The sequence below is a fragment of the Gopherus evgoodei genome, unplaced genomic scaffold, assembly GCF_007399415.2.
Source record: "Gopherus evgoodei ecotype Sinaloan lineage unplaced genomic scaffold, rGopEvg1_v1.p scaffold_65_arrow_ctg1, whole genome shotgun sequence".
Taxonomy (NCBI): Eukaryota; Metazoa; Chordata; order Testudines; family Testudinidae; genus Gopherus; species Gopherus evgoodei.
The window spans coordinates 33,488-50,237 of NW_022060086.1; the positions used below are offsets into that span (position 1 = coordinate 33,488).

A 16,750-nucleotide genomic window follows, 5' to 3' on the forward strand; every position below is an offset into this window, starting at 1 on the left:
TGATAGCAGCCTTCAATTCCCTGAAGTGGGGTCCAAAGAGGATGGAGCTCAGCTGTTCTCACTGGTGGCAGATGACAGAACAAAAAGCAATGGTCTCAGATTGCAGTTAGGGAGATCTAGGTTGTATTTTAGTAAATGTTATTTCACTACGGGGATGGTGAAGCACTGGAATGGTTTACTTAGGGAGGTGGTGGAATCTCCATCCTTAGTGGTTTTTGAGACCCGGCTTGACAAAGCCCTGGCTGGAATGGTTTAGTTGGGGTTAGTCCTGCTTTGAGCAGGGGATTGGTCTAAATGAACTCCTTAGGTCTCTTCCAACCATAATAGTCTATGATTATATGAAGATGTCTGTTTCCATGGGGAAAACTTATCTCCTTTCCAATACAGGAACTGCATTGTGGATCTATCTAGTCCAGTGTCCTCTCTGTGACAGTGACTGCCACAGGTTTTGCAGGAGAATGTGTAAAAAACTCAGCAGTAGGTAGATGGTGGAGTTGACTTGACAATCATGAGGGTGTCACTCCAATACCTAAAAGCTAGACATTGGCTTGTGCTCTGAATCACATTGTCATACAGGCTTTCCAAATATTTATTTAGCTGCAACTATTGTAACTGGATATCTCTCTTTCCATGTGAATGTCCAAACCCTTCCTGATTCTTGCTTAGCTAATGGCCTCAGCTACCTCTTGTGGCAATGAGTTCCTCAGCCTATTTAGGAATAGAGTGAAGAAAGCATTCTTTTTTCTCTGTTTTGAATTTGCCGCATTTCAGTTTAATCCAATGTCCTCTTAAACTTGTGTAATGAGACGAGAGATCACATTCTCGATCTACTCTCTACCAATCAGTACTTTACAGACTTTTCTCATATCCTCTCTTCTTCATCTCGTTTGTAAGGTAATAATCCCAGTCTTTTCAACCTCTCTCCATATGAGTGTTTCCCCAGGCCCTTGATCATTCTTGCTCCCCTGATCTGAAACTCTCTATTTCTGCAATATTCTATGTGAGAAAAGTGCCCAGTACTAAACAGAGGAGTCCAGAGGAGGGTGAAACATTGACTGACCGATCTCATGACACTGTATTTTCTGTATGATATCCCATAACACTCGTCCTGGATTCCAATATTTTGCTTTGCTTCTCTCTGTGCTTGCACTATGAGCAAGGTTTCACAGAGCTGTGTACCGTGACACCCAGTTCCCTGAGTGCATACATTTAAATTAGAACCTTGTACGGTGTTTGAGGAATTCAAGCTTTTCCCTCCAGTTGGCATACACGAGGCAATTATTGCCATCAAAGTTCATCTGCCAATATGCTGCACGTTGACATGGCTGAGTTAGCTCCCTCAGAGAACTTCTCTGTACTTTACTATGACCTAAATAATCTGGTGCCATCTTCAAATGTTGTCACCTCTCTGCTCACCCCTATTTCTAGATTGGTAATAGCTATGAAATGTTTACCCTACTAATTATTTTATAAACCATGTAATCCCTCTCACTGTGCTCCTCTCCCTTCACAGGTGTATTGATCATTTCTAAGCTCGATCGAAGCATTGATGACATCATGGCAGCTTTGAACTTCACCCAGTCTGACCCGTCAACATTCATCCTAATGGGTGTCCGTGGTATGGAAGATGTCCACATCTGGATTTCCATCCCTTACTCTACATCCTACATTTTCTGCCTGTTGGGAAATTTCATGGTTCTGTTTGTTGTAAGCAAAGAGGAGACCCTGCAAAAGCCAATGTACCTGCTGATATGCATGCTGGCACTCACAGACATCACCAAGTCTAGTACAGTCATGCCAAAGTCTCTGTGTATATTTTGGTTCAATCTGAAAGGCATTACTATGGGTGGCTGCCTCACCCAGATTTTCTTCCTTCACTCAGTTAATTTTGTGCAGTCTGGTGTTCTCATGCTAATGGCCATTGATCGCTATGTTGCCATATGTAATCCTTTGAGATACCCTACCATCCTCACCAATGCACAAGTAGTTATGCTAGGGCTTGCTTGTTTGGTAAGAGCTTTACTTTTCATGGTGCCCCTGCCCCTGACACTGAGCAGGCTGCCATTCTGTGACAACCGCATTATCCCCCAAACACAATGCGAGCACATGCTTTTGGCAATGATATTGTGTGGAGATATCACATTCAACAGGACATACAGCTTCGTGATACCATTTTTACTCATGGGGTCAGATCTGATGCTCATTGCCCTGTCCTATGGTCTCATCATTAGGGCCGTCCTCAGAATCTCCTCCAAAAGAGCCCACCAGAAAGCCCTCAACACCTGCACAACCCACATTTGCGTACTGGTGACATTTTATACTCCCGTTCTCTTCACCATCCTGACAATCCGGTTCACTGGAGACATCACTCCCTATGGTCACATCATCTTGTCCGCCCTCTATAACCTTGTTCCTCCTGTGCTCAACCCCATCATTTATGGGTTCAAAACCCAAGAGCTGAGTGATAAAGTGGGAAAATACACTTGCAGAAGGTGATCACCTGAGGCCACTGACTTTCAACCTGTGCGACAAGAGGGTGAAAGGATGGTCCTCATTAATCAAGGGTTTCCTGTCACAGTTTGGCTGAGCTCAGCACTTTGGAAGTTCGCAGTCTGAGAAATTCCTCTCATCTAATGTCTTATCACTCCATCAACAAGCGCTGTGCTCTCTGTTGCTAAGCTCCCTCTCTTTGACCATCACCCATCCTCTTTCATTGTCACTTATCAGCCCTCAGCCTCACACACCATATCACTCGGCCTTTGTATAACTCCTAGACTACCAGAAGATACTGCAGATTCCCCTTAGTCCCTGTGTGAAAAGGTTTCCTGATCAGTTTGATGAACAGAAGGTATACTTTCAGATTGCCAAACAGAAAAGAAAGAAATTACAATGCTGAATTTCTTTATCATATGTACAGTGATCCAGTGAGCATCTTTTTTTCATGTCCAATCCTTCAGGAAACTCAGCAGATAAACCAACTAAAGACTAACAGTAACAAACTACTTCAACACAAAATGTGGACATTGACTACCGTCACTGAATGCAATTAGAAATATATACCATAATCATGTTTTTGTTGTTTTTATGCTACAGATCTTTTGGGCTACTTTTGGGCTACTTTCACAATGCCAATTTCTGCAGTTTGTATGAAACTCCTGCCAATGCTCAGTCAGGAAACAAATACCAGTACTGGGCTTTTGAATTTCAATTTTATTATCCTTTGATAGCTTTGTTGCTAATGTGGACAATCTTCTGCTGGGGCTTGAAGCTGTTTTTTTTTTGTCTGTTTGTTTTGTTTTTAATCAAATCTGTACTAGGTATCTAACAAAACCTTCCTTTTGTTATTTGGTGTATAGACCAAACTGAATTTAAAAAAATGCTTCAAGAAATTGATTAGGCTACTTTTAGGTCAATTTTTAAGTGGCTTTTGGCTTTAATGCAGTGGAAATCTGGCAACCTCGTCCCTTCATGGCTACAAGTTGACAAAAACATGTATTTTTCTCGGGATTGTGGGTTATATTGTACACATAATTAATTATGAACAGAGGATACCAACTTCTAAGGCACACACAATTATGATCCACATAAACATATTCATTTGCAAATGGATTAAGAACAAAATGACATTTTCCCTCCGTTACTTCTAAACATACCTCTTGTGGTTGAAAAGCATTTTTGGTACATTCATATTCAATTTCAGATTCTTCTATGAAGGCTGCATGAAAACTTAAAAAAAATACATTAAATGTAAACCACAAATTGAAAGAAAACATAGTAGAGGACCAAAAAAGTGCCACTGTGGCTAAACAACAAAGTAGAAGAAGCAGTTAGAGGCAAACTACATCCTTTAAAAAGTGGAATTCACACTCCATTGAGGAAAATAGAAAGGACTAGAAATGGCACTTAATAGGAACAGGGGAGGGAAAAGCTGATTTTGTGGAGGACACTTCCAGCCAGGTCAGTGGACCTGCATTGACCTCAGTCTTAGGCACCATCCAGAATGTGTTCACCCAAGGAGTCTATCCTGGCCCATGACCCAAATTTTGTTCAGAAAATACAGGGAGACCAGATGATCAGTCATGCCTAAGGTTAAGATTTTGTCACAGTTATTTTTAGGAAAAGTCATGGAAATGTCACGGGCAATAATCAGAAATACACATAAGCCCATCACTTGTTTGTGACTTTTACTAAAAATAAATGGGGCAGGGTACTGACGGGGCAATTAAAGCCCAGTCAGGAGGATGAAAGCCCAAGAATGGCTTCAGTATCGGAGGAGGTCTAGCACCTACTGCCAACACAGCTAACAGCTACATGTCCCCTGCTGCAGACTAACAGCTCAGATCTCCGTGGTCCCCACTGCAGTCCCAGTGTTGCAGAATTCCAGAGCCCTTGCTGCAGCCTATGTCACAGAGCCCCGGAGCCCCCACCGCCAGTGGCAGCTTGGAGTTCTGGGTCCTCCCACACATGATAACTTGGAGCTCCGGGTCCCCCAGACACCGGCAGTTGCTGAGATCTGCTGTGGCCTTGGCAACCCATGGCAGCTAAGAACGTGGGGGTTCCCTCTGGCTGACAGCTCTGTCTCCGTCACCCCAGAACTGAAGTGGAAAATGTCACTGAGATCTCTGACAGTCACTAAATTTGTGACTTCCATGACATAATCATATCCTTAGCCATGCCTGGGAACAACTTGCTGTAGTGAATGGGGAAATGGTGGAACCGCAGTGACTGAGGCAGTGGCCAAACCTGCTCCAGAGTGTAGAGTAGCTCATCACTGGGCTCAGAGTATCAGATGGCTATCGTTAAGTGCTAAAAGCTGGCATGTTGTTGCCTCGGTAGCGCTGTTGAGGCTGCTCAGCTCTTCTGTCCTTGGAGATCGAGTGTTATCAGTATTCACAGATAAGATAACCTGCTAGTTCAGCAGACCATGATGTTACTCATAAAGAAAGACCACAGGCACAGTTCAGTGACAAAGGCACCCAGCCAGGTTTATTGCCAGCTAGGCATAGACCTAGCACACTAGCTATGAGCCAAATGAGCTAATGAGCTTATGGAATTCCTCTCTCAGGTGCTAATACCCCAAGAAATCCTTATTGATCAAGGACCTAACTTCTCTTTACAATTAATGAAAGAACTTAGAATCTAATGAAGGTAAAGGTATTAAGAACTTATGGATTTGTAGAGCAATTTCACAGAACCTTGATGGCGAGTTTAAAGAAGTTTGCATCCTCAAATTCCAAATGCTGAGACCGACTCTTCCCCCACTTCCTTTTTGCTACCAGGAAAGTGCTTCAAGCCTCCAAGTTTTCATCCTTTCAACTGCTGTCTGGGAGGCAGCCTTTAGGCTTTCCAGACCTACTTGGAAGAGCGAAGACCCCAAGCAATGAACGTAGTCCAATACATTCTCAAATTAAGCAAGCACCTCAAGACTTTGTGAGCATTTGCTAGAAGAATTTTGCTAAATGCATAATTAGTACAAGAGAAGGCCTGTAACAAGGGGGTCCAGCCATGAGTGTTCAGAATGGGTGATTCAGTGTTATTGACAAGTTTCCTGTTCAAATTACTGATTCAATGACAGGGACTATCTGAGATAGTGAGGCATGTGGGCACCATCGACTATCAGGTCCAGCACCCAGATTAGAAAAAGGAGACTCAGATAAGAACATATGAATGGCCAGACTGGGTCAGACCAATGTCAGTCTAGTCCTGTATCCTGTCTTCTGACAGTGGCCAATGCCAGGTGTTCATAAGGAAAGAACAGAACAGGACTGTTATGGAGGGATCCATCTCCTGTCATCCAGTCCCATCGTCTGGTCATCAGAAGCTGTGGACTCCCCGAACACAGGGTTGCATATCTGAACATTTTGGCTAACAGCCATTGATGGACCTAGCCTCCATGAATTTATCTAGTTGATGTTTTTCACCCAGTTATACCTTTGGCATTCACAACATCTCCTGGAATGAGTTCCACAGGTTGACTGTGTGTTGTGTATACTATTTCCTTTTGTGACCCTTGGTTCTTGTGTTATGTGAAGGAGTAAACAAGATTTCCGTATTCACTTTCTCCACACCATTCATGATTTTATAGCTCTCTATCTTATCCCCTGTAAGTTGTCTCTTTTGCAAGCTGAAAAGTTCCAGCCTTTTTAATCTCTCCTCAGGTGGAAGCTGTATCATACCTCTAATCCTTTTTGTGGCTCTTCTCTGTAATTTTCCATTTCTAGTATACCTTTTTTTAAAAATTAGGTGGACATAATTGCATGCAATTTCCATGGTGTGGTATTTATATAGTGGCATTATTGTACTTATCAATTCCTTTCCTAGTGGCTCCTTGCATCAATTCACTATCAAGTCATTTGGCCTCAAGAGGGTGGCAGTGATTTTCAGAGGCTAATGGACTGGATATTACAGATTCATAGGCAGTATGCAGTGGTACGCTGCTACGATCAGTTGAAAATGGTTTTTGGTTATGTGTCTTGTGACAGCATAGCCACACATAGTGCAGATGACAGTACATTACACACAGAAAAAATCGCCATTGTGAATTGCTAGGCTGAACAGTCTGCATGGCTCAGTTTGCCGTGACAATCTGAGCCCATGTTATTGGCTGTTAGGATACAGATATTCAGGGCTGTCTGCAAAGGCCTATACTTTAAGAATTTAAGTGTATTCTTATCACTTATCTAGTTATAGAGGTATAAAGGAAAGAATCAAAATAACTCTCTGTGGAATGGCCTTCTCTTACTGTAACAGTCTGAGGCCTGGTTCTTCGGCTAAGCGGCAGAGACAGCCATAAGCTGGGAAGTGTATGGTCACATCCTCACATTCCAAACTAGTCACATTGAAATAAGGTGCTATTGGGCTATTAGGAATACAATCCTGTCCTGATATTCCATCACCTCCAGAGAAAGGGTAGAGCCTAGAAGATGTAAAAGGAAACTTAGTTTGATAGCATCCTGTCTGGCAAGAACTCACTTATCAATAGACACAGCTGGAAAACCCTTATGTCTGTATAGATGTAGTTGCAAAATACTCACTTCTGTATTTTTTTTGTATGTTTATTTGCATGGTCTCTGTTTGGTTCTGTGATTGTTTCTATCTGCTGTATAATTAATTTTGCTGGGTGTAAATCAATGAAGGTGGTGAAATATAATTGGTTAAATAACCATGTTACAATATGTTAGGATTGGTTAGTTAAATTTCAGTAAAATGATTGGTTAAGGAATAGCTAAGCAAAACTCAGATTTTACTATATAGTCTGCAGTCAATCAGAAAGTGCAGGGGGAGAATGGGAACAGAGACTGGGGATGGGGGAATTGGGATGATGTTTTGCTTAAGGGGGAAATGTGAACAGGGGATGGGAACAGGAACAGGGACACAGGTAAGGCTCTTTGGTGTCAGAGCTGGGATGGGGGACACTGAGGAAGGAAACTGGAAACATGCTTGCTGGAAGTTCACCCCAATAAACATCGAAATGTTTGGGCCTTTGGACTTTGGGTATTGTTGCTCTCTGTTCATGTGAGAAGGACCAGGGAAGTGAGAGGGTGAAGGCATAAGCCCCCTAAAATTGGCTAATGATTTATTCACTCCTGGGGGAGGCTTTCAGGATAAAGTTCTCCAAGGTGTATTTTCTGCTCTTCCCACTGCTCACGGAGCTGAGGGAATTGTTTGGGACTCCTGGCCAACCTGAGTGTCCACAGGGACTATACAGGGAAAACATAAAGGTCGCTGTCCAGCATGCTGACTGTCAGACATGTGAGAATCATAAACTGATCCTTAAGTCTCCACATTCCTGTCACAGTTAGAACATTTCGTCTCTCTGCTGAGCGGGAGTTCGGTGAGTTGCCTCTTTCTGGATTAAAATTAGTGCTGAGGGCTCAGGAAGGGTTCGAGGGTTCAAATCAAGAACCATCTGGGCAGGAATTTACTAGCACGGAGACTTGAACTGTTTAGTATTTTCAGGAACACCAAGGGATTTTCTTGGTAACATTGGAACTACAAATGTATTGGAAATAGATTAGACAAATATTTGTTTTTAATATCATTTCCTTGTCTCTTACTGTGTCCTTCTCTCTGTCTCAGTAGCTTTCTTTTTTGGGCTGAGAGGTTTTTTCTATGGTTCATTTAATTTTTCCAATTCAGCAACTTCATTGCCCTTTTAGGAAGTGCAATCAAAGCCTCTGCAGTGGGTATCTGCATTACCAGAGGGTTCATAACAAGAATGGGTCACACAACAACCAGATTCTGCTCTCATATTCTTCCATTAGTGGGTCACTCCAGATTGCCACAGGCCTCCCTGAGAGCAAAATCAGGGCCTATGTGTTTTGGAATCACAAACTTTCATGCCCAGTCTCAGAACACCACATAAAATGGGGGTTTCCTTCAGACTCTCTCAGCACTCCGGCAGAATAGCGCTCTCTGCAGCAGGACCCAAAGCTGTGATTTGTGCAGGCGGGACCCAAAAGTTAAACACTTCTTGATCCCTTTGAGATCAATGGCAAAAATTCCAACACAGCCAGAGTTTCACCCTAAATCCACATATAGGAACTTAAATAATTGGCCTCGTTTACACTGGCCATGAGCCTCCATTGACTTCAACTGGAGTGGTCGCATGGCCTCTCAGGACGAGGGAACTCGTCTGGACCAAAGAAGAACAGACAGAAGAGGAGAGTTGCTGAAATTTGAAACTCAGAGATTTAAAGGTTTAAAATAATTAGGAGAACAATTTTCTTCAGGGAGGGCGAGTGGTCTGCTCACTTTGTGCCCCTGCATCTCTGGTTCTGGAGCAGACAAGAAGCACCAAAAACCACTAAAAATAAAGTATGTTTCTGGCTTAGGGGAAAGCAGGTGCTGCTACAAATCTCACCGGGGGAGGTCCAGGAACACACAGTGTTTGTGTGTGTTTGGGGGGCCAGGGGGCTGGAGGAATATACAGTATCCAAGTCACAGTGGCATGGAGTCCTGAAACTGGATGAAACAGGGAATGGACATCCTGCCTAATGCACAGACCAAAGAGGAATAATGAGGCCTTCTGGGTGTCTCAGATAGTGACATAACATGGACCACACGGTAACAGATTGTCTCTGACACCATCCACCATCTAGACCATCTGTCCACCTGTTAGCAATCCCACTACAGCCTCATGGTAACGTCAGCAATTGCCAACACAGAAACACAGCCTCAGGAAGGTCTGTCCAGGTTCCTAACAGGATGCAATGTTAATGCTTTGTGTCATTTTGAGGCAGAGTTACTCACACTGCCTACTTTTAGTCTCCACGTCCTCTCTCCCTCCAGCCATGTCTGAGCTGCCTCTGGGGTTTCTTTTGCCCCCAGAAAATCAGTTCAGGCTGATCTGTCCCTTTTCCCCGGTGCAGACAGACACTGAGTTCAGCCTAGTCTGAGGAGATATTTCTGTGAGCTGTCGCTGTGGGGTCTGGCACCTGGTTTTCGTCCTGGGAGAAGGGTTTCACTGTGTGGCAGCGCTAGAATTTATAGGGGTGGGGAACCTACATGGAAAAGTGGTCAGCACTGTGGGTTGTGCAGTAGGGAGCAGGCTGTTCACAGACAGGAGGGCAGGGCTGGAGGTGGTGGGGACAGGTAAGGGGTGTAGCAGCAAGCAGCACTGGGGCTTATTTTTAACCTTTTAAATGTTAGACTGAAGGAATTTAATGATTTTCTTGCAGAGCGAGTTCTAAATGCATATCAGTTCTGGGGGCGAGGAGCAACATATAGAGAGACAAGTGGGCAGCACTGTTGAAATTAAATTTTTCTTTGTGATTGTTGGCTTGGGTCAGTCTCAGGGTCTCTTTGCTCTGGCAAGCCCCAGAACTGCAGCCCGGGTGACACCTTGACTCAGATCTGTTTCCAACTCAGTTCTGCACTCCTGTCTCTCCTTATGTAAGTTCAGGCATCTGACTGGTGAAAAGAACCACTGAGCTTTGCCTGACTCTGCACCCCGTATTCTCCATAGAGATATTGGTATGATGTGATTATAGCATAATTCTGATACATTTTATGCAAGATGAGTCCTGTAAGATGCCATTGGAAAAGTTATGATTTTCTGAATATGGTTATCCTGTTTGTGTACATTGATCCTCTTTGCATCTGAAGTTATAAATACTGACTGTGTATCTATATTTCATATGTCGTTACAGCTAGGTAACACCCACTTGGCATGTTGCTTTCAGTCTAGATAGATGTTTGATGAGAGACTATTCAGGGCAATGAGCCATTAAGAAAACAATAGGCCACAGGAGAAACTTACCTCTCACCTAGTGACCCTTCCCGAGAACGCCCCAGACAGCCTGTATGTAAGGCTAAGATTTAATAAATGGCATTGTTAGTAGAAGACATGGACAGGTCATGGGCAATAAACATAAATTCATGGACCCATGACCAGTTCATGACTTGTACGAGGAATCACTGCCTAAATTTTTGGTGTTCTGGAGTAGTCCGTAGGGCAAAACTACTACCCTGTAGCGGGGAGGTGGGGTCCTGGGGTATCACCTTATGTTGGGGGAGGTAAGGGTGACCGCTGCTACTGGGGGGGGCTCTGGGGTGCCCAGTGGTGATTTGGCATTGGGGGTGACCCAGGACCACTGCCTGCATGAATGCTGGATGAGGTGAAGTACCAGGAGAAAGTCTACAGTCTGTCAGAGCAGCACATTGAGAGAGGGAGCCCAGGCTGATGAGTCAGAGGAATCTGTGGTATCCCAGTATCAGGTGGCACCCTGGAGGAAACCCATCACACTTTGCTCCTCAGCTGTTCCAATCTCTCATCATTTCCCATCCCAATCTCCCATCATCCTCTGACCCCTTCTTTGTCTTCTCCTTCACCATGTGAGACTCCCCTGATTCCAACAGCATGCTTGGTCACCAGTGTCATTTGCATGTTCCTCAGTCATCTCTGGCTCTCACAAACTCCAAGACGCATCATCTCTTCCTCTGCAGGGGGTGAAGTGCCTCCTACCACACCTGCTCCCTTGGCTGAGTGGTAATCACTGGCTGCGTCTCACCAGTGAAAAATCTCACACATGAGTGGCAAATGTCAAGGCAGGCATCTTTATGGCTTTTCTTGTTACACCCATACACACCACCTGGCGCTTTAAGGCTGCAACATAGGAACAACTGGCAAGCAGAGAAGTATGCACGCAGTATAATGAAAGCAGGCAACTCTGTGACATGTGAGCCTACATAAATGCAGCTGCCACATGGATGAGCTACTGGAAGCTGACTGAAACAGTGGGCCACTGGGAAACAAATGTTTAACCCAAGATGCTCTGGGACCATTTGCTAACAATCTCTGTTTCTCATTAATAATGAGGGGTGTACACTCATTCCTCAGTGCAGAGATTTTATTGGGTCAAACCATTATTCTTCTCACCTAAAATGTTCATCCATGCAGTGCCTCATGGGATCCCTCAGCCTCATAAAATACCCACCCAGTGTAATATTTCCAATGTGCCAGAGTCACATGAGAATTTCTCCCCATAGGGTTAAATTCAACACAATCATGAATAGAAAAAAAATTTCCTTCAGTAAACTCAGGCACAAGCTTGCAGGCAAAATATCTCTAGCTGACTCATGGGTACATGTTCGTAGATTCCAAGGCCAGAAGGGACCATTGTGATCATCTAGTCTGTATAACACAAGCCAGAGAATTTCCCCAATATTATTCCTAGCGAAGAACTTATAGAGAAACTCCCAATCTTGATTTACAAATTCTCAGTGATGAAGGATCCATGAAGACCATTGGTAAATTGTTCCAGCGGTTAATTATTCTCACCATTTTAAAATGTACACCTTATTTCCAGTCATAATTTCTTTACCTTCAACTTCCAACCATTGAATCGTGTTACACCTCTGTATCCTAGGTTGAAAACCCTATTATCAAATATTGGTTCCCCATGTACCTAGTTACAGACTGTTGTCCAGTCACCTCTTTACCATCATTGGTAATTAAATAGATTGAGCTCATTGAGTCTATCACTATAAGGCAATATTTCTAATCTTTTACTAAGTCTGATTCTTCTCTGAAACCTCTTCAGCGTATCAACATCCATCTTTAATTGTGGACACAAGAACTAGATACAGGATTCCAACAGCAGTCACACCAGTGCTGAACCCAGAGGTAAAATTATTTCTCTACCTCTCCTTCAGATTTTCCTGCTTATCAGCCCAAAATCACACTGGCTTTTTTCACCACATGGTCACACTGGGAGCTCATGTGCAGCTAATTATTCCTTGGCCCCCAAATCTTCTTCGTGGTCATTGCACTTCCCACAATAGTCCCCCATTGTGTAAGCATTGCCTGAATTCTTTGTTCCTAGATAGAGATATCTACATAGCCATATTAGAACTCACATTGTTTGCTTCCACCCAGTTTACCAACCAATGGAGATTGCTCTGAATCGGTGACGTGTCCTCTTCATTATTTACAATCCCACAATTTTGTGTCATCTGCAAACTTCATCGATATTCAGGCATGAGAATGGTTAGCAGATGAGTTGTTGTCACGTGCCTCTGCTTATACTTGTCAGGTAACATCTGTAACTTATCTCTCAGACAAAGCTGGATGCCTGCATGAAAGTGTCTTACCACAAGGAAGATGGGAAGTAACAGAGGTGCAGGCCTGTAGCCCTAAATACCAAGACCCTTATGCCCTTCATACCCATTCTCTTAAGCAGAAAGTCATAGCCCAGCATTAAAATGACTGTTTCCATGGGGAAAATTTGGCTCTTTTCAATATAGGAATGGCAATGTTGAAATATCCAGATGTTGCAGAACAAATTGTAAGAAACCAAGAAGTAGGTGGATTCAGGGATGACCTAACCATCCCTGAGGGTGTCACCTAACAGCTACCTCTTGGCTTGTACCCTGAAACATGTCAGTGTATAGATATTCCAAAATATTTATTTATCTGTAAGTATTGTAACTGGATAGTGTCACTATCCATCTAAACCTCCAAACCCCTCCAGTTTCTCATTTACCTCATGGCCTCAAATACTTCTTGTGGCAATGAGCTCCTCAGCCTAATTAGGCACTGAGAGAAGAAAGCATTTTTTTTTTTCATCCGTTTTGAATTTTCCACATTTCAGTTTCAGTTAATGTCCTCTTGATACTGTGTTATGAGACAGGGAGAACACATTCTCGATCTACTCTCTATGAGTCAGTATTTCATAGACTTTTCTCATGACCCCTCTAATACACCTCCTTGTTAAGGTAACAATCCCAATCTTTACAGTCTATATCATAAGGAGAGTTTTCCCAGGCCTTTGGTCATTTTTGTTGACCTTGCCTGAACCCCTCTCATTCTGTAATAACCTGTGTGAGGAGGGAAACCCATACTTCAAAGAGGAGAGCTGAGGGGTGTAAAGTATTGGTTGATTGCTCTCATGGCATTGTATTTCCTTTATGATTTCCAAACACACTCCTCCTGGATTACAATGTTTTGTTTAGTTTCTGACATGCACTGTGAGCAGGGTTTTACAGAGCTGTGTACGTTGACACCCAGGTCACTGTCCTCAGTTCATACAGTTAAATTAGAACCTTGTTAGATATTTGAGGAATTCAAGCTTTTTCTTCCAATTGGTGTGCACGTTGCAGTTATTGACATTGAAGTTCATCTGCCATCATGCTGCCCATTCACCTTGGTTGGTTAGCTCAATCTGAAGACTTCTCTAGACTTGACTATGACCTCAATAATCTGGTGCCATCTGCAAATGTTGGCATTTCATTGTTCACCACTCTTTCCAGAGTGTTAATAACTATAAAATATTTATTGTGCTATTTATTATAAAGCATGTAATCCCCCTCACTCTGCTTCTCTTACTTCACAGACACCTTGAGCATTTCTGATCGCAACTGATGCATAGATCACCTCATGGCAGATTTCAATCTCAGTGATTCTGACCGTTCATCATTCATCGTAATGGGAATCCCCGGCCTGGAAGCTGCTCACATCTGGATTTCCATCCCTTTCTCTACATTCTACATTATCAGCCTGTTGGGAAATTTCATGGTTCTGTTTGTTGTAGGCAAAGAGTAGACCCTACATGAACCAGTGTACCTGCTGCTTTGCATGCTGGCGCTCACAGAAATTGGTGTATCTACTTCCATTGTGCCAAAGGCACTGTGTATATTTTGGTTCAATTTGAAAGGAATTACTTTGGGTGGCTGCCTCACCCAGATGTTCTTCCTTCACGTGGGTTCTGTGACACATTCAGCCGTCCTCGTGACAATGGCCTTTGATCGCTATGTTGCCATATGTAACCCTCTGAGATATGCCACCATCTTCACAAATGAACAAATAGCTACTTTAGGGCTAGTGTGTTTGACAAGAGCTGTTCTCTTCGTTCTGCCCCTGCCTCCGCTCCTGAGCAGGCATTCATTCTGTGCCAACCGCATTATCCCCCATACGTACTGCGACCACATGGCTGTGGCAAAGATGTCATGTGGGGACATCACAGTGAACAGGATGTACGGCTTGGTGATAGTATTTATAGTCCTCGGGTTTGACCTGACACTCATTGCCCTGTCCTATGGTCTGATCATCAGGGCTGTCCTCAGAATACCCTCCAGGAAAGCCCATCAGAAAGCCCTCAACACATGCACAGCCCACATCTGTGTGATGCTGATGGCTTATCCTATCTTCCTTTTCTCCACTCTGACATACCGATTTGGTCAGGGTATTGCTCCCTACGTACACATCATCTTGGCCAATCTGTATTACCTCCTCATTCCCATGCTCAACCCTATTGTTTATGGTGTCAAAACCAAAGAGCTTCGTGACAAAATGCGCAAATACATCTGTGGAATGTCATCAGCTGGGGCCAGTGACTCTGAACCTCTCTGACAAGCGGGATAAAGGATATCCCCTCATTAGTCAATGGCAGTCTGTCCAAGTTTGGTTGAGCTCACCATTGTGTAAGTTCACAGTCTTAAAAGCTCCTCACGCCTAACACTTTAGCACTCCATCACCAGGCACTGCTCTCTCTATTGCTGAGTTCCTGCTCTCTGACTATCACCCAATCTCTTTCAATGTCGCTCATCGGCCCCCGCCTCCACACACCCTGTCCCTTCCCTTTCTTTGACTTCCAGACACCAGAAGGTACTGCAACTTTGTGAAGCAAGTTGGATTTCCATTAGACCCTGTTTGAACAGCATTCTTGATCAGTTTGGAGAACTGAAGCAATGCTTTCTGATAGCCAAAAAAAAAAAAAAAGAAAGAAAGCAACTATAATACTGAATTTCTTCATCATAACTACAGTGATACTGTGATCAAAATTTACCTGAATTTAATATGTCCAATACTTCAGGAAGCCTGGAGAATAAACCAAATGTTTCAGTTGGAAAGTGCTAGTACAGGAACGCTGCTGCAGGAATGCAGGACATTCTACTAGAACTTATTGGTGAGAGTTGTGAACCTTTGTCTTTTTGAAAACTGTTCTGTGTTATCCTAGATTTGAGGGTATGTACCCCAGAATGTGTTCGAGCCAATTACAACCATAGGGTGTGCACTCGGTCCCTATGAAGTAATAAAAGAGAACACAACATAATTAAGGGTTAATTGGAAAGCAGGCTTTTAGATGCAAGGTTAAAATCTAGCTGGTAGTTTCTGCTAATCAGAATGAAAGGAGCAGACAGAGAAGTAAATAAATTAGAAAGAAAGAAGATAGATGAATGTAAACCTAGAGTCTAGATGCCCATGATAGTAGAAGTTTTTTGAAAGTTAGGAAAAGTGATGATCCAGTAGGGGTCACTATGAACTATGAATTTTGTAGAAGTTAAAAAAGATTAGCTAATACAGCGTACTTTGGAGCAGTCCTCTGAAGCCATCTTGAAAGATGTTTTTCCTGAATCCCTTCCTCTCTGGTGGGTGAGCAACTGACCACTGCGAACCTGCTGTTACTTACTCAATACCATTCCAGCTCTTAGGTAAATATCTGGGATGTTTTAAACCTATTGCTTATGTCTGTGTGTGCGTAAATCAAATAAACTGCAGTGTTAAGCAAGAGCATGTTTACTTGCATTTAATCCTTGATCAGACTGCATTGCTGTGTTCCCATTTCTTTGATCCTGACACTGCTTGGCGTGAAAGGGTTAAGATTTCCCTACTGGGGTTTTGAAAAATCCGCGTAACAGACTGCTCTGTTAAACCATGAAATTGCCACGGAGACCAAAGACTTACCACTTTGTACAGTGGATTTTTATACTTGCTCTAGTGGCGTGGTGACCTGCTCTAGCTCTGGGAGAGGGCTAGCAGGATGGGAGAACAGTCCAGGATGAGTGGGGAAACAGCCGCAGCTGTGGCCACACCCCAAACAGACTCAGCTGACCCTATAAAGGTACTTCTAGGCTGAAGCAGTCTCAATCTCTCTCTCTCTGCATTCAGAGAGCGAAGGGCCTGGCTGCTGGAAGTTGAGAGAGTACCTGAGGGAAGTAGGGCTGGGGAATAGGGCAAGGGAGCTGTAGGGCTCCGCCTGGTAAACCCCCCAGGCTGCGACCTAGTGTAAGGCCAGACAGGTACTGGGGGTACAGAGGGGTAGCCACAGGCAGCAGGTCCAAACCCCTTTGCCTGTGATGAGTGGCTTATACTGCAGTCCGCCCCAGTGAACGGGGGCTACATGGAGACTTGCCAGTAGCCAAGACTGAGGCAAAGCAGGAATAGTGGGTGGGGGTTCCCCGGGGAGGGGGAGACCCAGAACTGTGGGGGTACTGCCAGGGGGCAGCACAAACAAGTTAATTCCCAGAA

General features: G+C 43.8%; 1 pseudogene; it reads left to right on the plus strand.

Annotated features, from left to right (window-relative positions):
* The first annotated feature begins 13,879 nt into the window (after positions 1 to 13,879).
* Positions 13,880 to 14,851, plus strand: LOC115643657 (annotated as a pseudogene).
* The last annotated feature ends 1,899 nt before the right edge of the window (positions 14,852 to 16,750 follow it).